At 43.8% G+C, this 23,186-nt stretch overlaps 1 protein-coding gene across 7 annotated transcripts in view; it reads left to right on the top strand.

The window, feature by feature from the left end:
• The first annotated feature begins 18,783 nt into the window (after positions 1 to 18,783).
• Positions 18,784 to 23,186, top strand: part of THSD7B (thrombospondin type 1 domain containing 7B) — a 281,970-nt gene continuing 277,567 nt past the window's right edge. For 3 of the 7 annotated variants that reach the window (XM_085552991.1, XM_085552990.1, XM_085552989.1), the window contains exon 1: positions 18,790 to 18,926. The gene's annotated coding sequence lies outside the window, so the exon portion shown is untranslated. Of the gene's footprint in view, positions 18,927 to 19,049; positions 19,272 to 20,297; positions 20,389 to 23,186 lie in introns of those variants that run through there. The other 4 variants (XM_085552995.1, XM_085552992.1, XM_085552994.1 and 1 more) reach the window with 3 other exon arrangements.

Below are 23,186 nucleotides of genomic sequence, written 5' to 3'. Positions count from 1 at the left end.
GCCTATGCCATAAATTAGAGCAAACATGTGCTTTTTAATTCATTGGATAATTTTACTGATTTTCACTGTGGCATCACAGGGAATAGCATGAGTGAGAGTGAGATAGAAATGAGGGTGAAGCGGGAGGAGAGTGGAAGAGTAGGGTCTTTAACTAACTCTGGCATCATCCTGGAGCACCCAGGTCTGGCGTAAATATCTGACAGCAAATGAACTAGATGTGTAACTCGTCATTCATTGCTTCGTCTGGGTTTCTGTTTTATTGGCCCATGTAGTTCAGAGTGAAATAAATGAGCAATTTGTCTGTAAATGCCATTTACCATACCATGACTTATGTCTTTGAGTTAGTTTTAACAGCTTGATGGAGAAAGCGGTAGGAAAGCCTGAGTGAGAAAGGTATAAAAACAGCAATGCTAACAGAAGGGGAGGAACTATTTCAGAAAAATAAGGTACCGTGGATGGCTGAATCTCAAAAGGAGTCTAGACTTATTGTCTAGCAGGATAAATATGAGGAAAAACAACATGTGAGATACAATAAAAAAACCAATGATGGTAAAACAGAACCGTTTTCTGACTTAAAATCAGTCTTTGTATTGATTTTTAAAATAAAAGCCCTATTTTATTATGTGTTCCTGAATATACCAGCCAAAGCCTAAAAACACAAATGCTCAAGTAGCCTCAGGCAGCCCCCAGCCCCCTGGCCAATATCTCTTGTCTGCTTCATGCCGCAAGAGTAAGAGAGCGTAAGCTCCCTTTGCAAGGTAGTTTATCAATAAACTCCCACAGAACTAGTTGAAAAGAGTCAAGAACAAACTCTTTTGGCTCTATAGTAAGCAAATCACTGAACCTTCAGTAAAAATCGATACAGCTACAAAAAATTAGGGAGAAAGTTTTTAAAAAGATCCAGCCTAAAGATGCACAATTACTACTCTGTGTGTTAGAAGCTGCTGGTTGAATTTTGTTCTGCAGCAGTTAAACCCTAAGCTGCCTCTGCTGCTCAGATCTGTCTGATGAAGGAAATCCAGGGATAAAATCTCTCCTCCAGCAAAGCCACGCTGAAGATCAGGAGAGAAAAATAGACAAACTGCTCTCATTTGAAGCATCTGGAAAGAACGATTCTGTTAATAAGATAATTACTCCCATGAATTGTAGATTTTGCCCTCACGTTCAATGCAATTACACCATCCTGGGACTGCTGAATGTTTTGACCAATGAGACCAGCTCTGCAGTGAATGAATCGTTTGATGCTGGATTTGAGAGTTGTGATTCAAGGGCTCTGATGATTCAACAGTTTTGATGGCAAAATGTAGCACATCTAGAAATGCAGGGTGCTTGTTCCAGCCAAACAGCTCTTGGTTTTGTTGTGTAGGTTGTTGATAGAATTGGAGATGGTGAGACTGGGTTAGTCTGCATAAACTGATACTTGAGCCCTGGTTTTTGGAAAGTGAGAAAGGCATCTGTGCTGTCTCTACTCCACCCCCAAGATATTCACATGTTCTAAGTGAGGAGAATAATCTAACAGCTGGGTTTAGCATCAATTTACATATAATTAGTGCAAAATTAGGTATCTATTGGTATTTTAGATTAAAGAATAAAATAATGTTTCCAGAGGCTAGAGAATTTTCTGTTAGAACTGGCAATAGGTGAAAAGGAAGCTGAGCATCCCTGGAAACAACCTGGATGGCAGCAAAAAGAACAAGAAAGAAAGAGGTGTGGATGGATGGGGATAAGAAGCTTCCTTCTTTTCCACCATGCAGTGTTATTTATGGATGTAACTCAGTTATCCTTGAGTAAGAATGGAAGTGTTTCCTAGATAGTGCCTTGGACCTAAATTAAACTATGCTCCACTCAGGGAATAAACTGAAATACTTCCTTCTTAACCGTGGGTCATTTTGTTTGGCAAACTGCCTCAGTTTTCTAATGGCAAAACACTTGTTCAAACCACTTAGTCTGGTAGTGGCTCCACAGAATCAGCATGTTAGCTAGGGACCGGTTATCAGACTCCAGTGATCCCACCGGCATTGCCAGTTGACTGCATCAGGCTGATGATTTTGCTTTCACTATTCTGCATTACAAGTTAGAGGCAGCAATTAAAATGTTGCTGCTATGCTAGTTTCAAGGTAGTATCTCAAAAAGAGATGGTTCTGCTCATGTTTGTTTTACTTACAGGGAGCAAAACATCCCAGTGTTAAGTGGAACAATTGCTCGCCATGGTTTTGCAGTGTGGATGAGCATCACTCAAGAGCTCCAACACAACCTGGGTTTTTTGTTTCTCCATCCCCACACCTGGAATTTAGGTCAGCCAGGCTCCTTTCAGGCAAAGCAAGCTGTGAGCAGTGTGCCTCAGCACCAGCCCCCGCACTGTTAGCAGGAGCTGCCTGGTGAGTCAGCGCTGGGAAGGTTGGCATGAAAGGCTGCGAGGCCCCGCGCCCACATGCCTCCAGCCGCTGTGGTGCAGGCTCCCCATTAACAGGCTGCGTTGAAAGGACCGAGCCTTCCCTCAGAGGATCAATTAGCAACCTTAAAATAGAATAAGGGAAGGCAGAAGCCCTCGCAGAGCCCTGCTGCTGGGAGCTCTCCTTCTCAGAGAAAATCCAGCAGTAAGCAAGTGCCTGACAGATGATGGAGAGCTTTCTGTCCTCCTTCCCCTTTTAACACTTATTTCCCTGTAATTACTGGAGTGCTACTGGTCACAGCAATCCAGTTACAGTTGCATCAGCACTTCTGTTAACAATTTCTATTTCCAGGGCTTCTCAATTTAGCAGTAAATACCTGCTAAGGATACAGTTTGGCCCACAAGTCCTTACGGCACGAAGTTCAAAATGGTTTTGCTATGCAATTATTCTAAGTCTTCATATTTCAGCAGTGCGCAATAAGAACACAGCTTACAGAGTTTCTGTCCTTATTAATTTAAATGTGGAGTGGAGATAAAAGTTCCAGTCTAACCCTTGGGGCTGCCAGCAATACTTTACTATCCTTACCGATCTGCTGGGGACATCTTTGGAAATTTAATTTCTGAATTCTGATAATTGTAAGTTACCACGGAGCTGCTGATGAATACCAAAACCTCTTTGATAAGCACCACAAAGGCAGAAGGCTTAAAGTACTCCTGAAATCACCCAACCTAAATTCCTAGTTTAGGAATTCATCTAAACAGCTGAATCTGGGTCATGGTGAGGCAGCATTGCCCAGTGTGTCTCTGAAACTTCTTTAGATTATTTTTACTTTCTTCTTCATATCGTTGCCTTTCTACAGTTTCTTCAAGCATTAAGTTCCTCAAAAATGTTAAATGTGTTTTCAATGTATATTTTCTTTTTCTTTTTAATCGGTAATTCAGCACAATGGGCACAATACTAAAATTTCATGCAATACCTTTGGCTTCATCACATTTCATTCATTATAGAGCATTTCCTAAAGGAGAAAAATGATGAAAATGTCTCAGTCCAAAAAGCAGTCAGAATAAGTTGCAGATCTGTGTATGCTAAGCTGCCCTTATACAGCTTTGATTTGTGTGGCCAGCACTTACTCAGCAGTTCAGTATAACTCTTATTGACCTTGGCAGCTGTCACATCGCTGGCTGGATTTTATGTCGCTCGAGGTGTCAGTGTTCAGGGGGAAAGATGTGCAGAATATGCGTGGTTTTATTTGCAGGCGGGATGAGGTAGAACCCAAACTACACTTCCAACAGCATTATTTCACAGATGACAGTCACAGGAGACCTGTGACCAGCTTTAACCTTCTAATAGTATGCATAAATTAAGGCTACGAGAGAATACCAAGCTGCCAAATATAGAAGCTGTAGTTCGAGGGTCTTTGATTAGCATAGTCTTCCAAACCTGCTCCATGACAAAAATGAAAGCCAAAGGCTTTATGAAATAGTTTTTGAGAGCAGAAACTCATAGACTTATCTTTCATTTACAAAATATTTTAATAAAAGGGCAAATCTCATCCCACGCGCAGGATGGATAGCTAAGGCTTCCATTAACTGCCAAATAACTGGAGTGAGAAGGCGAAGTAGAACATAGACTCACATTCCAGCTTCCCTTCTTCCCTAAGCAAATGCTGGAAGCTTTTCTCCACCTACACTCTCACACTGATTGCAGAGAACTAAGTCTGGGATCAACCTTCCCCAGGGCGATCTGCTTATCCTGAAACCATATCTGCATAATGGTTCTGCAATAAACAGATGTGATCAACTGCATTTGTAATATAAAATGTAGCATTTTCTGACTATCTTGGATGTCCTCTTGAGGGTGAGTTGGAATGCTGTTTTACCTCAAGGCTTTCTGTGGGATCTCACCTCTTGGTGGCACGTAGACACGTAGACCCTTACGTGATCTGAGCTCTGCAGGTTGCATCCCCTCCAATGCCTGGAGCTCACGTGGTGACTCTTATCCCAGCCCTGCAGGATCTGAGCAAAAGGAAGATCATTTTTGCTCGTGAAAAGGCATTGCACAGTGAATGTAAGAATGATGATTGATCCCTGTGACTTGGAAAAAAAAAAACAAAAACCATAGTGAATCAGTATAGTCACCTGCATTATTCCCAGCAGCTTTACTTGGAAGGTGTACCATATACTTTCTGTCTATGATGAGAGCACTTCATTTGCAGATGAGGCTTTGTGCGAGGAAGTATAGTTTATAAATGAATGTTAGTAAATGAGTAAACTACTTGAGATGCAAGACACCATGTAGCTGATTCCTTGTGCTTATCCTGTCTGTCTCAGGCTTCCCTTATAAGCCTCTGGTGTAATTGAGCACAAAGTACCTAAGGGTTAAACTCTTTCACAGAACTCTCCAGTATTATAACCTCTGTTCCTTGTTATTTTCTTTCCCCTCTCTCCTTTTTCCTGACATTTTTCATTCTGTTGATCAATCTGACCTGCCTGTTCATGCAGCCCACTGCTGGGCATGAAATATACCTGAGAAAGGGCTTGTGGATGTTGTCTGCAGATGCTGCCCAAAGAAATGCCCTCAGCACTGCCACAGGAGTGCTGTGCCAGCTCCTGCAGTAACTCTTGGCGACAAATGCCACCTTTTTGGAATGGCCAAAGCAGTCTGTGACACTTCTGTTTTGACCTGATATTGATCGGCTCTTTGTTCTGTTAAGGTTCTAGCAAATAACTATGCTAATCCAGATAAACGAAGTCACAGCTGAAGGTCAGCATTAGCTACAAAGCAGCCTCCAGCCACTTCCTGATGGAGTGAAAGGGCACCAGAAGGATGATGATGATTTTAACACAGTTCTATGGGGAACTTATATATTGACATCGTCCTCTGAATCTCATCATCTTTGATGCTGACTTTGATCAATGCAGTTAATTGTGCTTGATTTCCCAAAGGATACCCAAATGCAGCAATTAATTTAATTACAGATAAATTACAGAATTCAAAAGAGAGAGAGAGAGACTGATTTCAGTCAGTTACACCAAGCCATTTTTCTTGGATCCAATGTTTAGTAGTATGTTTTAATCAAGCAGCCACGTAGGGGGAGGTGCGTATGAGCTGCTGATTCTACTAGATGGGTAAAGCTTAATAATTCCAACCTTCATTACAGCTCTGGTATATTTACTGCAGATATTTCAATGGCGAAACTGAGAGTAGTTGCTGTTGTGTGAGAAGAAGCATCTAAACCCTGTCCCTGCAACCCCAAGTGCTTCTGTCTGTCACGTAAAGGTGAGAGTCATGGGGTTTCTGCACTATTTTCTTAGAACTAAGTTTTCATTGACCTTTGGCAGAAAAGTTTCCTTAACTACAGCCTGGTCTTGTGCTTCCTGGAGAGCTGGAAATCAGAGTTAATGAGTTGTATTGAGGTGAGAAACTCTGGTGTCCTTTTCTTGGAAACATGCTTCACTTTCTCCTTAATGCTCTGTGGTGACTATCATGAGAAGATCACAGAAAGGAAGAGCAAAGTGTTTTTCTCTCCTGTGCTCTCTGTGGACAAGGAATTTGCTGTTTAATTGTTTTCAGGGTTTTTTTTTTTTGTTTGTTTGTTTTTTTCAATCACAAGGACAATTATTAAATCATGTTCCCTAAGACAAAAATATACAAGCTTACGGGAGCTTGTAGGAGTGAAGATAAAAGCAGGAAGGTAAGCAGTGAGGAGTCAAAGCATTCATTCATTTCCATCCCTGGACCCTTTTTCTTACCCAGGTTGCCCTGGAAATTTGACAGAAATTACTTTCTATCTGGTTGGAAATGCTCTATTTAATACCTGTGAATCCCCCAAAAGGTATTTCAGTGGTGACAATGGTCTGGGTCATTCACAGGCCATTCTGTCTCCTCTTCCTGGCATTTCTAAGAGCTTCTATGTACACTGCTTTTTGCTTGGTGATGTACACTTCCACTCAGTGCAGGCAGCCAAAAGCAAGCTGCAAAATCTCTTCCTTTGGGCTGCTGGGTCCTTGCTGCCCCATGGTACACAGAGCTGCCCAAAGGACCCACAGTGATGTCCAAGTCCAACCCCTGACTCTACACAGGACCACTCCAAACCCTGTGTCTGAGAGCATTGTCCAAACACTCCTTGAACTCCAGCAGCTCAGGGCCATGCCCACTGCCCTGGGGATCCTGCTCCATGCCCACTGCCCTCTGGTGCAGAGCCTTTCCCCAGCACATAACACGCATTGCAGTTGCCTAGTTTAACTCTATAAACACTGGCTTGAGTGAATTTTCTGGCCTACTACTTTACAAGTCTGCTTTCTCTGATAGCCTACCTTGTTCCCTAAGACATTCAAATTGATGAAAACAAAACAGAACAGAGCAAGAAAGCCACTGATTTTTCTAAAAGAAGAGCTTTTCCATTTAATGTTGTTTGTTGTTTTGCGTGGAAGGCGTGCACCAGGCGCTCCATCAGCAGTGTCCCTACAGCTGCTGCGTCAACAAAGCTTGGGGGCACAGGGCAGCCATGTCATACTAAGTAGTTTTCTTTGCAGACCCGTTCCTTCCTGAGTCTCTTTGTACCCCTGATCTCATTGATTTTATTGGCTGTGCTAATTTAGCAGTCCTTTGGGCTGATGATCATAATTATAACACACAGCTCAGCTTGAGTAAACAGTTCCATTGCAGACCCAGCGTTTTCTGATGTCCAATGGCAAATAAACATACCTCTGACAAGTGGTGCTTCTTAAATACTTCTCTCTGCTTTCTACAAATCCTGAAGAGCTATTGCAGGATTATGCAGAAAATGGGAGTTATTCTGTATTAAGTTAAGCTCCATATATTTTGTCACATTGCTCTAAAATTTTTGGAAGGTTGAGTGCTTTAGAAGCAGATGGACACTGACAGAATTCAAGACAGCTTTTACTGTGCCTACCCAACTACAATCTTTTTATTGTTGCTAATAAGGTAAATATTTATGTCAGGTTTTTCTTTGACAGCTATCTCAGAGTAACTGTGTCATGCAGTTGGCGGAGTGTGTTTTTAATAAAGACATTTGTTTTAGAGTTCAGTGGTGAAATATAACTGCAGTGCAGAAAGCTGCATATATTACAGACAGTAATTGGTAATAATTATAAAATCCTTTGCCAGAAAATAGTGATGAAAGAGCACTTAGATGACTGACAAACGAGCTGTTCAAAGCTCAGGTGATGCCAAAGGTAAGGCTGCAGGGGAAGGTTAATTCACTGCCTCTGTGCACGTGTGCTGCAAGTATTAATGGTCTTCCCCCTCCTTGCACCTTGAAGGCTTTCTGCTTCAGTCACTGGGCAACCCCACATTACCTATTACTTTATGCCTGCCCTTGAAGGAACAAAACCCAAGTTCATTAATTGCACTAGGGTTACCGTGCGCTCTGATACAAGCACACAGATTCTCCTCATACCCCAGTATGGCAGCAAAAGCTGGACAAGATCCAGAATCCCTTATTTGCATCATTACATACTTCTGTCCCAGCCACTCTTCCATTTCCATTAGCTGGAAGGTAGAATGAATAATTAGAAATAACACACAGTCTGTTCTGAAGTAGGACAAGACTTGAAGGCAAGCATTCAAGAGGAAATTATTGGTCCAAGATATGTCTTAAGGATTCAGTGTGTTGGCGTGATCAGTGTTAGGAAACAACTGCTGCGATCAGTTTTAGCAGCATATTCTTCTGTCACTTTTATCCATGCAGCTCTTTGGATAAATACATTTAGTGGGAGTTCTGGGCATACACTGATTCATCCGGCTGCAGCACTTAAACACGTCTCAGCAATTTGTACTTCAAACAGTATTTAAACTCAATCTTTTAATTCAGTACAGACATTATTTGTATGGTACCTAATCCAGTGCAAAACTTTCTTCTAGTTTAGCTATGTTACCAAAACCAGGATGCAGTTAAAGCATCAAATGCTGTTTTATCTGATATGGCTTTATTGGTTGAAGATGACACTATGTAGTAGATCTATTAATGGGGGAAAAATGTTCTCTCCCATAGACAAATATTTAATACCTGAACAAATACGCTCACTTCACTAGAGAGATACACTGAAGAAGCAATTTTATTGACCCAGAGTGACTTTATATGTAAAAAAAGGGGTGAAGTAAAAGCCAATTTAGGAAAATGTGAATAGAAATACATTATTGCTATTTTTAGATGTGGTCTTAAGACAAGATTCAAGCTGAGAAAGTACATCCTGTTTTTGTTTTATTGGGGTGCGACATCGCAGTCTTTTGCCACTGCTGGAGCCTGCAATTAGGGCAGAGTGATTTCCAGCCTCCTTGGCCTTCACTTGATTTGTGGGCTGCCAGGGTGCAGCCTGACACGTAACAAACTGATTAACAATAGGAATTTTAGGGCCACAGTATGCTCTATATTTTCCAGTTAACCTTTTTACTAAGTGAGAACCTACTTTTGGGATGATAGTGCTTGATTAATTATTAGCTCTTATTGATCACCGCAGTTATACCAACTCTACGGTATAATTCAGATTTTTTTTTTTGGCCAAGTAACTTGTCATTGTGAGCTACAGCTTTGCAGAAGAACAATCTGTACAACCATGAGATATATAGCAGCAAAAGTATCGGAAGGAAAAGAAGTATTTCAAGGATTTCCTGCTGTGGCATTATCTCCTTCTCTTTCTTCCTCTGAGAAAGACAGCAGCTGAATTTGCACTCTGTCAAAGAGCTGAGAAGTCAGACTCGTTTGTAGGACCCACCACCATTTCCAGAGCTGTCTGAAAAGCACAAGGTGATATTTTTCCTCATGCCTCAGAGACAGCACGCAGCCTAGCATGGATTTCATTTTTTGGTGCAGAGTTTCCCAGAGCGAGTTGAGCTGTCTGTTTTTAGCTCTACCTTCTGTTTGCATCCCTACAACGAGACATGCCTCAGTTAGGAGGAGCAGTGACGATTCTACCTGATGTAAACCGGGGTTTACTCTCTGCATTCCTTGCTGCCCAAACTGAGCTATGGGTGCGGAACCATCCCTGTCCTTGAGGAACAAGATGCGCCTGCTAGTTCTGCAGAACTGGTTACAAAGTGGATGCAACGGGACACACAGCTCTCCAAAGTTCAGCACTCAGGTCTGAGCTCCTACTTTTGGCACAGTAATAACATCACTGTCAAAAAGTGGATTTTCCCCCCTTTCATCTATCAAATTCTATCAGCCTATTTTTTCTATTACTTACATTTCTGTATGCATATAACTGCACCAGTGTGCTAGGCAAGCTTCTTGAGTGCTGGGTGCTTAAATGCTTGGCAGTTCAACTTAAACTCTGGAGGAAATGGATGCACTGAAACATTTTCAAAGCAGGAAGGAAGGTTTCTGCATATTATAGCTGTGTTGAAGCTGTAGTAGCTATTACTCATTGCAGAAAAGTCTTCAGATGCTGCTGAATGCAGTTCAAGGAAGAGAAGTTCTCAGAATTATCGATGTTCAGATCAGTAAATGTGTCTGGCATTCATCACTTCAGAGGATGGTCACGCTTTACTTTCCAGGTATGCTGCAACCGAAATCTTGTGCAACCACTGCTAACAGACCAGATATTGAGTCATGTTAGCTTCAAACTCACTTTAAATTCACCACTCACATGAAGAAATGCAATTTCATATAAGGTTTATAAATATGCTTTAATTAGACCACTACCTGTCTCATCTTTTTGCCACAAAAGCCGAAATTGCCCATTCCTATAACTACACATTATTTCCTGGTTTCATTTAACAACTGTTTTTGCCTCAACCTGAGATGGTTTGATGTATGCAGCGTTGGTGATCTGGAATTAATCCCAATTTGAGTTGACATGGATTGTGCATGTTAGTTAATTGCCAGATGTATTCTGCTTCTTTATCACTAATCAATATTTTTGTATGTTAAAATGGTGTGTTTGCTTTGAACAACAATTTAACTGGATACCAAATGAACATTAGGTCTGTTTCCTATTAAATGAAGAAGAATGGGATTTGGTATGCAATGAGACTAGCGAACAGCAGCGCTTATTTTTAGACCATGCTTTTAAAGCTAAACACTATCTTTAAGTAGAAGAGGAAGGTGCCATTTCTTTCATTACATTTTTACACTTGATTTCTTTTGGCAGGTTAAGACAGCAACTTTACATGAAATGGACGATTGGTTGGGATTTTGTGAATCCTGGCTTCCAGGTTATTTCTTTTCTAATAAATCACAGTGAAAGTGGTCTTCTTAAGTCGTCTCATTAGTCTTCATTTTTGCATTCTCTTGATTTCCTTTTGGAAAGATTCTGCACTGAATAACCCTCAACCTTCTGTTAAAATTAATGGGTGCAACTACCTTCTCCAAACAAGTGAATGACCACTGTCTGATCGCTGCTGAGGTTAAGCATTTAACTTTCACTGTAACCTAGCTGCAAAAATACGTTGTTTTTAAGTCTGGAGATCAGTTCCTGTCCCTTTCTGCCTACCTCAGTACTTAAGAGTTGGGGGATACAGATCCTGCATCTAGTGCTGCAGCCAGTTCTGCAGTGATCCCAAGGTAATTTACTTATGTTTGTGGCATGAATGCTTTACCCCTGCCACTGAGGCTGTGAGTGCAAATGAAACTTTAAAGCTACCTTTGTTCTACTTTCTTTCAGCACAGGCAGTAGACTTTTCCAGCTACCTCTGGACCTTACCCAGAGGGCTTTCCATTTACATAGCCATGCTTTTTTTCCCGTTCCTTTTGTTACTAAAAATCAAATATTTAATCATTTACAAGGATTCTTTTCAGATTTCTAGATGGATGAGAAGACATAAATCAAATTATGGGCACTCACTGGCAATCACATGAACTTGATCTGCCTGATAAGAGGAGCATGAATTAATTCAGATTAACATTTAACGACCCGGGAAAAAAAAATAATTCTTTTCTGGTAGTCTGCAAACAAACCTCTTCTGTCTGGGGATTAAGTTAGGCTGAATAGCTCGTGAATTACTCCTCTCATTCTCTTTCATTCCCACCTTGCTTTCCCTTGATAATGGCAGAATGAAATCTGCACAGGTCTCAGATTTTCACTAAAACTTCAATCTGTTTCTGTCAGACTGCCTTTTGCAGGAGTTAGGGAAGCACTGAGCATCCTCTGATTTATTTTCCTTTGAGCTTGTGCAATTCTAGATGCAAAACTAAAAAAGGAAGAAGTTTTGCATTAGACACTCTCGTATTCTTTCCAGGAATACTATAAAGTGGAAAAGAAAAGCCAAAAGCTGGTGACTTTCTGATTCATCTGAAGAGCAACAGTGCATCACCTCCTTTGCTATTGCTGTATGCCTGCCTTGACTTAGTAAAAACTAGTCCAACTACCTGCAATTCACAGCTGATTACAGGGTTTCAAAGAGGTACACCGGGGAAACGCAGAATGGGGAGACTGTTCTAAGGATTGCTTGCTAATTGAGAATGTTCGAAGGCATAAAAACAGGCCTAGAAATCAGCTTTCAGCAACTGCTGCCAACCAGTGAGGGATACTTGAACCATCAGACACAAAGGGCACTTTCTTTTTTTCCCCAAGGAAATCAATACCTCCAAACGTACAAAGCGTTTTTTGATCTTGCCAAACACCCCACGGGTGGCACTGACTCTTCAGTACTCATGCAAAGAAAGTCATGACTTCTACAGAGCAGCTTGGAAACATCCACCAAATGAATCCTCCTTTGGTAACTTCTAAGTGCAATTGTTTTATCCTAGGTATGAATTTCCTCATCCTTTGTTGTGAAGATTTAATTATGTGGTAAAATTTCTCTTGCTTATATTTCAATTTGCTGAAGTATTGACCCTGCTGTATTCTATATTGATAGATAAAACTACAGCTTTAGTTTTAGGATGGCACAATGGAGAAGCTATTTAGGGAGAGCGTGTAAGCCATCCCTCATGTGCCTCTTCTTATCCTAATTCCACAGAATCCATGACATTGAATTAGGAATGTTACAGCATGATTCTGAAGTTAAAGTAGATTATTCCAAAATATTTCAAGTGACAGAAAAGGATAAATCTGCTTAATTTTAATATTGTATTATTTTTTTTTGCAAACCCATCCATCCCCTCTGGATAAATAGAACCTATTGATGTGAGCGCTGTAAATATTATTTCGGGATGACTATAACAAGTGCAACATCTTGTCTCTTTCTTTTCACAGTTACTGATCACTCTCAGCCACTCAAGGGTATCTTCGAATTAACTGCTGTCAATGGGGACTTTGTATGGAAGCCAGTGTACCACAGCTGACCAGTGGGTAGCTGAAAGCTGTCACCTACCACAAAAGTGGGAGATGTGAGCTCTGTGGGCTCACAGAGTTGGGAGTTTATAGCTCCAAAGTAGGAGAAATCTGAGTTGTAGGTATTTATATGTTATTTTCAGTTGGCTCTGGTTCAACTAGTGAATTACCATCAGTTGTCATTGAATCACTGATGAATTCATGTCCTTTTAAATTATTTTTGAATGTGTGCCTACAGGCTCTAGCAGGCTTCTTCCAGTGATATAAATGAATAAATCAACAATAGGTATCCACAAAACTATTACACTCGGGAGCACAAATGGCTCAGTAAGAAAGTACTTTTTTAATATTAAATATTTGTTTTAAGCTTCTTGCACTTTCAGTATAACTGATTCTTTATCTGTTATTAAAATGCATGTCTTTATGTGGTAGGCAAGGAAGACTTACCTGTGTGAAAGCTAAGGGGGATGTGGAGAAGAGCTTGAGAGCTCTGTGAGTTAAAAATGAACTCAGGGATACGAAACAAATAGAGATACATTACTCATGTTTGCTGTAGGTTTTCCTTCCTTTCCTTCTTTCTTCCTTTCCTTCTTTCTTTCATCTGAATGGCTGGCAGAAAGTGACATGAATACAGTTAATTATAACCAATTATAATCAATCCTTCAAAACTTCAACACAGACTAACAGAAAGTTCAGAGAGTTCACCAGCAGTTTGTTCTGTCCTTAGGAGGCAATGAGACTTCACCTAAAATAGTTACATTATTTCTTGGCATCACATTTCTTAGTAAATGCATATGATATGGTCTGAGAACAAGGCTGTGGTGGAAAGCAACGAGATTTCAGTATTTGTGCATAGCTTCTAGGAAAACAGAACATCTTTGTTTTCCTTTATGTTCAGAAATGTCACTCAAACACAGGACTTAGTAAGGAAATGGATTCATCTTGTTCTACGCGCACACAGAGGGGAAAAATAAATCACCGCACACCTTAGAAAGGAACAACTAGATGAGGATTTTAGTAGGAGGAAAACATTACTAAAGTTAGTAACTGTTGCCTAAATTGGTTAGTGGCACTGAGAAACACTGCAGCACAGATGGTCGCCTTCAGAAAGGTTTGGGTCTGTTACTCCCTGTGCTGCTGATGCTCCTGGATGTGCTGCAGTTGATGATTTTGTGAATTACTGAGGAGAGAGAGTGTGTCAATTACTTACTCCATGGGCTACCTGTTGTGTGCAATGATGCTGATTTGGGTGCTTAACAGGAGAAGTGCATGGTGGAGAACAGAGGAGCAGGTCCACTGAACTAATTCCAGAATGCTGCTAGGAGGCTGCCAGTGCAAGTGTATGGGCTGGAATATATTTCCCTGGAAGCACTGCCTAGGAAGGAATGTGATCTGTGCAGGAAGCAATTCCTCGGAAGAAAAGAACCTAAGACAAATTCTCTACTACCCCCAAATAGAAAGGAAGAAAGAAGCAGGGGATGATTTCAAAATGTTTAAACCTTCTTTAAAAAATATGCAACAAGAAGTGTTTCAAACTTGTTTTGTATCTATTCTAGGACTGATGCTTAGCTCTATTCTACATCCATTCCACGTACGGGTATGAATGATATTTGAATTGAACTCGTTCTATTGGGAACTAGTTTGAACTTCCTTGAGGAAAAACCCTTCTTGGGAATCTCCAGTGGTTGTGCGTATCTGCAGAGCCCCAGACGTGTGACTAAGGATGACAGGCAATAACTAAGAAGCATGATAAAAATAGCCAGTCAATTTAACATCAGCATCAGAATGCCATTATTGATTGCACTGAGCAAATCCCTTCAACATTTAATTAAAGCAGTGGAAGAGGAGCACTGAAAAAAGCAGAAAAGCCAAAAGCAAAAACAGAATTATAAGAAAATCTCGTGATTTTTTTTTCTTCTTCTCTACAGTCTTCAACAGCTTCAGACCTAATAATTACTCACTAGCCTGGAGCCCACTTTATCTCCTACCATCACCTTTGTTACCAAGTAGTGTCTCAGAACACAAAAACCTTAATTCTTGACGGCTTCCCCAGCTGCTAAATTATTGCCAGTTACTACTTGTAGAAAAGACCTTCTTTCGAGGAGTAGAATGAGGAGTAGAATCGCTGCTCGCTGCTCTTTCTGTAAAGCTAGACTCCAATCAGGAGAGGTTAATAGCTTGTGAAGTGCCTCCATTGAAGCTTTTCTTCTTTTGCATGGCAGGTGGAATTCTTGCCCTGTCACAGCTGTTGAATAGGAAGCAGATGCATTGCTTTATGCCTTACTGTACTCCTGTTTTTCTTTAACAGGCATGGCATCATACTTTAAGAGGACTTTCTCTTACTGCTACAAGTACCGCGTTTCCCTGAACATTAACAAGGCTATCACATATTTAACCTCCAGGGACTCTAGCCAAGAAGATAATTGGTCTTTCTCAATAGTTCTGGTCTGTACTCCAATTTGTAGTGATTATATGCTTGATAAATATACCTCCTTCTTTAACCCAACATTGGCACCAAAAGGCCGGATCCTGCCTTCTCAATTTCAAGATCTTCTTGAAATTTGAACAGGGCAAATGATTTTAGGGTCAGTGAAAAGAAAAAGAAGTCCTCGTACACATCAAGTCTGTAGAAGGGCAGGTGGTGGTTTCTGACCTTCGTGTACCCCTGCTGGTACAGCTGTGTTCATTAAAGTGCAGGTGGAAGGTATGTCCCAAAAGGGTCTGGAGTGCAAACATTAAATGGTTTCTAGTGGCTGAAGGACTGCAGGGCTTGGGTTCTTAAAGGAACCCAAGAAGGGATGCACAAGAGCAGGTCTCTGCACTGTGATTGAGAGCCTCCAGGTGATGCAAGGGGGATTAAATGTCTATTAATATTTAGCTCTGACTTGCCATTCACACCTTGAAGCTAGCAGGAACACCCCCTGCTACTTACACTTGGAAATCAGTGCAAAATCCAGTCATGTAAAGAGGAATGATGTGTACTTTACAAATCACTTCCAATCATTGGAGAACTGGGGTTGAGAAGACCAGGAAGGGACATGGAGCTGAGGGCAGTGCTGTGCTGCTACTTTTCTGCTTGCCCAGTGAGTTCAGTGCTGCTGGAGGCCTGACTTCAAAAACTAGTTCAGCAGTTTCAAGTTTGGGCAGGGATGCACACTGGGATTTGGGGTATTGTACCCCACAGTGGGCAGTGAGTTTGGACTTAATGCAACATTAAGACTGGCTTTCAGTATTCACCGAGCTATAGTTTAGCTAGGGTCTTAATAAGGATAAAAGTCCTGCCTACATGCATTTCATCTGTGTTACTAAAGTCACCATCTGAGAGTACGTTCACAACAGGACTGCCATTGTTTATGGCAGGTGTCTTGATAAGTCCATAATTAAAAATAAATTATGTTTGGTCCTTAAATAGGAATAATATTAAATGGAATGCCTGCTTAATCTGTTATGTCTGCCACAAAGAAATGACACTACGAGAAGTATGAATGACTGACATCCTCTTTCTTCCCCCTCCCTGTTCTAATTACACATGATGGCACTCACGGTGTCCCTTGTGAATGCCCAGAATTGGTGCAGCAGGGGAAATGCAAGCTTCCTTACGCTGCAGTCTGTTCATTAGCATCGATTTCTGAGGCGCTGCCCCTAAGGATGAGAGGATAATTTCTTTTTCAGATTCCCATGATCCCAGCTTATAATAGACTATTAAAATAACTTATAAACCTTCAGTGTAAGTTCTGCAAGAACGAGAGATTCAAGAATTAGAGATTTGAGCTTCTTGTAACCCACCTCTCCGTGAAGCATTAAAACCCAAACAGCCGCACGCCTGTCCTGTATGTAGCCCTTGTTTAAAGCTGCGCCTTCAGACTGCTCATCTATTGTGGCAGGCATTCATTATCTGCCTGACTTTCTTCTTCTTTTCTTCTGGAGCCATTGACTCCAGTATGAAAGCCAATACTGCTAAAAATAAAAATGCCATATTTCATATATGGAAAAAGCTGTCATTTCTTTGCAGTAGCAGTGCTCTGGTAAAGATCATATAATTCAGAATTTGTTTGGTGCTTTTTATCTTTCCCCCGAGTTAGATTTGCTTTTGTGGTGCTGTGTAAAAACAACACTGCCACCACACTTACACAGTCTTCTTTCTAACGAAGAATAAGAAATGGATTAATTTGTCTAACTGGGTTTGATCTGATTTGCACAGTGTCTTTTATTAACTCGGGGCATAGGAATACATAATGAGCAGCAGCGAAAAGTGTGCAGATATCCTGAAAGTCCAACGTTAATTATGATTACAAAAATTGCACCTGGGACACATCCAATTTATTTATTTATTTTGCTATCTTTCTCCTTTTCAATAGCGGCCATCTAAAAGAAGAAAAGCATTTCAGGCCGAGTAAATTGAAGGACAAATCATACCACGTGCGTATCAATGGCAGAGTGAGAAAACAAATGGTAGGTGAGCCCTGGTTTTGACAGGTCTTCATTCACACACCTCAAGTACCTACTTTTAGGTAGCATCAAAATTCATACAGCATAATAAAATACATTCTAAAAAAGGCAGAATATATCATTAAGGACATTTGGTAGCATAGTTTGCTCACTTTCCATTGACACTGGAGTGGATGGCTCGTTTCTTGTACAAGCTCGCTCTCAATCTTTGCTCCCTAAGAAGCAGACAATGTGTTTTTATGCAGTCGCTCCATTTTTAGGTCTGGAATTTCATTTTTTGAGAATGTTCTCTATTCCTCTATAGGCTTTATTCCAGATGCTGTGCAGGCAGGCTGGTTCACATCCCCACGGTACAGAGAACAGAAAAAGACGGCTTCTTTACCCATCTTGCTGAAGATAGACCTGCCTGTAGTGTGTGGCTTTATGCCCAGCTCTGCTGGAGCTGGCTGTTGCATTGCAAGGCTTGCCAAAATTATGCACAATAACAAGCTCCAATCTACATAACACCTGGCCTGTACAAACCAGGTCATTATGAACTTGATCCAAGCTGTCATTCAAGCAGCTTTGTTGTTCTCTTCTTAGTGCAAGCCAGTCATCCACAAGGAAGAACTGGCTTAATGCTTCCAGTACTTGCAGCGCTTGGGTACCAGTTTCCTTTCTTTGAGCTCTGCAAAGCAGACCCACTCCATGTAACAGGAGGATCAGAAATAGAAGTAGGAAGCCTGCTGTTAGACAGACCTCTCGTCCCCTTCCAGTGCTGACTCTGCTGTGGATCAGTGCTGCATGGGCTCAGGCTGCCATTTCCAGACACTACACCAGCAGCATTAACACAGCCTGGGCACTGAAAATAAAATGTGAAACACAAGTGGTAGCTCACAGAAAGCATTATATACATTGATCTTGTTGGGAAACGGGTCTGGTGAGCTGAATGTCAGAAGCTGAATAGGGTGTCCTGGGCTGCAGGTGGGTGCCGAGGTGAGCAGTAGGTCCTGGCTGGCATTCCAACACAGGAGCCTCATGTCTGTGCTGCCATGTCTCACTCTCAGCAGTCATCATTCGCTTCACAGTCTGCACAGTGTGAGAGTGAACCTTCCGTGAGAATGCAGAAATGAGATGTGTGTAAAGGTGAGTTAATATTGCAGTCATTTCTTAGTGTGTACTTGGTGAGCCGGATACAGGCATTCATTTTTTTTCCTGAATAATCCTTTAATTTAGCGACCGGTTTACAAAATAACGTTGGTTGCAGTGAATAACCCCTAGTTAAATTTCTAAGCAGTGCCGATACGCTGAGATCGTTCACTTTGTGCATTTAAAAAGTGATGGATTCAGTACCACCCTTCCTCCTCTTCCTGCAGTCAATAAATACTCCCTTCCTAATCGCCTTCTTCAGCCATTTGGCCACGTTAATTACAGTGCAGAAGATACCAGATGACTGCGATGACTCGAACTCAGTGGCTCAGCGCTCCCCGTGCAGAGCACACGGGGCTGGCCGTGACCTCACGTGTGTGCAAACAACTTTCCACGACCTCCGAGGTTTTGGTGCATCCCGCCCATACAACCGCTGTCCCGGCACCGGGCAGCGCCGCCCGCCCCGCAGCCGCACGGCAGAGGGCGTCAGACGGCGGCGGCAGCTCCGCGGAGCCGAGCCCCGTCGGCGTGTCAGGCCGGGATGGGCGGGCGGCTGCCGTGCCTCCATCTTCGCTCCGCCCGCCGGAGGCAGCGCGACCCTCCGCGCCGAGAGCGCGCTCCGCCCGCGGCAGCGCCCGGCGCCGCCCCGACCGGCCGGGCTCGCCCGCGGCGCCGGCACCGCAGAACTGCCCGCTGCAACCGCTCCGGGTGCCTGCAGGTGCGGCGGGGGGAGCGCGGGGGTCGCGGCCGGGAGGGGCCCCGGGAACGGCGTGCGGGAGAAGTTGCTGCGGCTGCGGGACGGTGCGGGACGGTGCTGGCCGAGCCCCGCCGTGCGGTGCACAGGGAGGGGCGGGGTTAACCGGTGTTGGGGGCTGATGCTGCTGCAAACTCCGGCTGGGAGAAGTAGCGGGGCTGCGGCGGCACGGCTGTCTATCTGCTGCTTGTCCCGTCGCACGGGATGGCCGGCAGAGCCGCGCCGTGCCAACCACCCGCCCCCGGCGCGGAGGTGTCGGACTTGGGGGTGTCCGCCCATTGATCCTTGGGGCTGTGCTGCGTGCGCCAGGTAACGTGCTTCGCCGCGAGACAGCATCCCGAGTTTGTCGCGTGTGTGTCTGTGTGTCTGCGTGTGTCTGCCGGTGCAAGGTCAGGAGTGAGCCGCTGTGAAGCCACCAAACTTTTTTTTCCTCCCACCCCCCCGATTGCAGCGTTTAAAGCGTCTCTGAGGAATCGGGAATAAAAGCTGCTCGTGAGTAAAGCTGCCGCGCCGTGATCGCGTTTCGCAGATCCCCTTTCACTCCGATAGTGGAAAAGCTGTTGAGCTCCATCTGCATGCATTAGGGGAGGTGGCTGATGCGCACCCTGGGGCCGTATTATTTGCTCTTTCATTACTTCTGGATCAGTAACGACGTTCGGGGGAACCGCACGTTGTAGCGACTGCTTTCGAGGGACGTCCCTTCACTAGAAAGCTCCGATAAGGATCGCGGTGTGATGAGCGGCTGCTGACACGCTGCCCTGGTAGGAGGCACTCGTGCTGTTCGTGCGGCTGCTGGCAGAGCACGAGTTGTGGGGTTTGCTGGCAGCAGCGTGGCTTTGAGGGGAAACCCGGAGCGACCCTCGTGCTTCGGTATCCATGCTGCTTTTTTTTTTTTTTATTGTTTTGTTTTCGTTTTGCCGTATCGCTTTTCAGGTCGGTACGTTTTGCTTTCAGAAGCACGTCCAGCAGAGCTGCAAAGCTCTCCTTGCTTTCAGCGCTCGCTCCTTCTGTTTGCACGGAGCTGTCGCCGCGGTTGGCAGCAGGAGAGAGTGCGAGGAGGCAGAGCTGGAGCGGGGTACCACAGGTACCACACAAGGGGGCTCCTTTGTCGGCTGGTGGGAAGGGAAGGATGGGAGATGTGCCGCAATGGGAACTTTCCCACCCAGGTGTCCAAGGCAACTGAGCTTGTTGGGCTGTGCAGGCTGGAAGCAAAGAGTGGGTTAAGTAAATAATACAAATTATAAATACCCTGAGTTGGCAGTGCTGCGGTGACAACACAAACGCATGTCTGTTCTGCCTTCCTGCCCTGCGATGCTTCTTGCACCCACTCACCTTAGCTGGGAGGGATTAGGAAAGCCGAGCAACAGGGATGCTGTTGCTGATTAACAAGGTGGCGGAAAGTGCCTACAGGCTGTTGCTCAGCAAGGTGAGCTCTCTATTGCAGGTACACTCTGTGCTTTATTGGTGTGTGTTGTGCTGGGGGTCAGTGCTATGGATGGGCTTGGAGAGGGGAAATGGCTTGAGGCTGAAGGAGGAACTTGAGGTGCCCTGTAGCAAACGGGCGATGTCCTGCCGGGTTGTGTTCAACAAGTGTGTGGCTGGGTGATCAGTTGTAGGAACTTTCTTGAGTCTTGGGTTTGTTTCAGTATTGGGTGATAAAAGCACGGGTTTCCCAAAACGTGGCATTGCTGTTAGTGAATGCAGTAGGAAGGAGACGAAGGTTTCCCCTGTTCTAGCCATGGCTTGCAGGCTCCTGTGCTATCAGCGCACCTGAGGAGAGCAGCTGGGAATAACTGTGAGTGGGTGCTGGTGTGATTTGCTGCCAGCCTGGTGTGTTTAGCAGCTGCGGGTGGGCTGTCCTGCCTTGCTGTAATTGAGTCTCATAATATGACAGAATCTGGCTTCCTGGCTAAAAATCTCAGTGGTGTCACAGAAGTGCCACATCCCGGGTACTTCCACACCTGAGTTTGCATTTGGGATGTTAGTGTTGTTACCTGTTTGGCTGTTTGGCTCAGGAACACGGGAGGGATGGCTGTGAGGAGGAGCTGGGATTGCCGGGGCTCTGGTGGCTGTGTCCCATCATATCCAGATCTCATTCCAGGCTGGCGGCAAGGTGGGTGCCGTGGCAGGAGAAACAGGCAAAGCAGCTCAGATAAAAATATAGTGCTGTTAATCTGAGAAATCCCGGGGAGCTGTGCCAGGAGGCAGCAAAAAAAGTCGTGTTGGTTGAGTTAACCAGGAGCTCCGAGTGTTGCTGTGCTCTCTGTGAGCTGCAGAAGCCTGGGCTCTGTCTCACTGACAGCATTCAGCTGCACTCCTGGCTCTGAGCAGATGGCTTGCTGTGTGCTGTCCTGGCTGGAACATGAAATGCTAAAAGCTTATGCTAGCCCAGGGCACTGTGCTTACCATAAGTGTGCTGGTAATGTTCTTTCTGTTCCTTTTTGAGTGCACTTCCTTGAGTCATCTTTAGGCATTCCTTTGTATTTCTGCTGTGCTTAGTTTTTAAACTCTCGAGTATTAGGGATGCGCTGCATCGCTTTTCTTTGCAATGCTTTTAGTTGTGCTTCCTTTTTATGATTTTTGTTTGCAGAGCTTTTATTATTTTGATTGAAACAAAATCTTCTGCTTTTTCTTTTTCTTTTTCTTTTTTTTTTAAAATAAGCTTTTCATTGCTTTTCTCTCTCCTCGCACACCTTGTTGCATGCATGATGAGTCGTGTCTGCTTAGGCTGCCTGCGTGAAGTGAGCTTCCCGTGGATCACAGAATCACAGAATTGTAGGGGTTGGAAGGGACCTCTAGAGATCATCGAGTCCAACCCCCTGTCAAAGCAGGCTCCCTACACCACGTCATACAGGTAGGCATCCAGGCTTGTCTTGAATATCTCCAGAGAAGGAGACTCCTCCACCCCCCTGGGCAGCCTGTTCCAGTGATGTGCTGGGCAGTTTGGGACAGCGCTGGAGGAGGAGGCAGTGAGTATTTCTGGAGTGCTGGGGGCAGGCTGGAATAATGTGACAACCTTCTGTTCTCATCCTTGCTCTGGGTAATGGACAGAAGGCCGCTTGTACCTCCTGGTCTGGCGCAGCCTTATGAAAGGAATATGGCCCCGAGTGATCTCAGTTGTTGGGTGGAGCTGAGGCAGGTTTTGATCCATCTCCCACAATGGCTGATAACTCTCGTTGGTGTTTCAGCATGCTGCAAGAGCAGCCTGGCTTTCTGTCTGTTGTGTCAACAGGAGATTGGGTACAGAACTCACTGTTGTGGGTTTTGTAGGAGTTTGTGTTTATACATGCATGACATGACGGTGGCGTTTGGTCACAAGATCAAGATGGGCCAATGGGTCCTGACCTCTGTTCTGAGCTGCCCAGGAAGCACGTATTTAGGGGTCTGTGGTTCTGTTTGGGTGCTTGTAGTAAGCACAACATACAGCTTTGCGTGGTAGAGTTGGTGGTAAGCACCATCTCCAGCGATGATGTGTGGTTTGCATTGCACCAGTCTACCATTAGTGGTAGCAGTTGTATCACTCATGTGTGATTCTCCTTTGGGAAAGAGAAGACTTGGGTGGTGAGGGCTGCTTGCAGCTGAGGCTTGTTTATTTTACAAACCATCCCAAAAGACACATGCAATAGACTTTTGTTGTTGTTGTTTTGCTAATTAAAATTCTAGCTGTGCTCCTTGTTTTAAAACAGCCGGGAGGGTAACTTGCCTTGTTTAAGAATATGCGCTGAGTTATACAGTTGTTAATAAATGAGCGAATTTGCCCGCAGCAAGAAGGCAGTGGATGGGAGAGCTGTGTGCAGGTGCAGCCCTGTAAAGGTGAGTGCTGTTCAGCTGTTAGTGAATGGGGCTGAAGCTCTGGTCTGTGTGTGTGGGGGCTGCTCGGTGCTGTTCTGCATCTGTGTGCATTGAGGCAGCTCCTCCAGCACAGCACCCAGGCTCAGCATGGACCATTTCTATTCTCCTGGGGAGTAATTTGTCAGGAAATGAGCAGCAGTAAAATCTGTGGCATGGAGAAAGGCTTCATTTGAGGTGTGAAGTAATTATAAACTTTCCATCCATAAAAAAAAAAAAAAATATATATATACATATATATTTATTCCCATTTAAAGCACTTTAGTGGCTGTGTTAAACTGTGAGGGTCAGAGCTTCGGTGAGGACAAAACTTGGTTCATGGAGAGTGTATTTTGCAGTGGGAGATCGCCACTTTAGGAGGATTAAAATGATTTG

This window comes from Coturnix japonica, chromosome 7, assembly GCF_054131305.1.
Source record: "Coturnix japonica strain WE chromosome 7, WE-NBRP24, whole genome shotgun sequence".
NCBI lineage: Eukaryota > Metazoa > Chordata > Aves > Galliformes > Phasianidae > Coturnix > Coturnix japonica.
The sequence above is the reverse complement of the archived record's forward strand: the minus strand, read 5'-3'. Positions and strand labels throughout refer to the sequence as shown.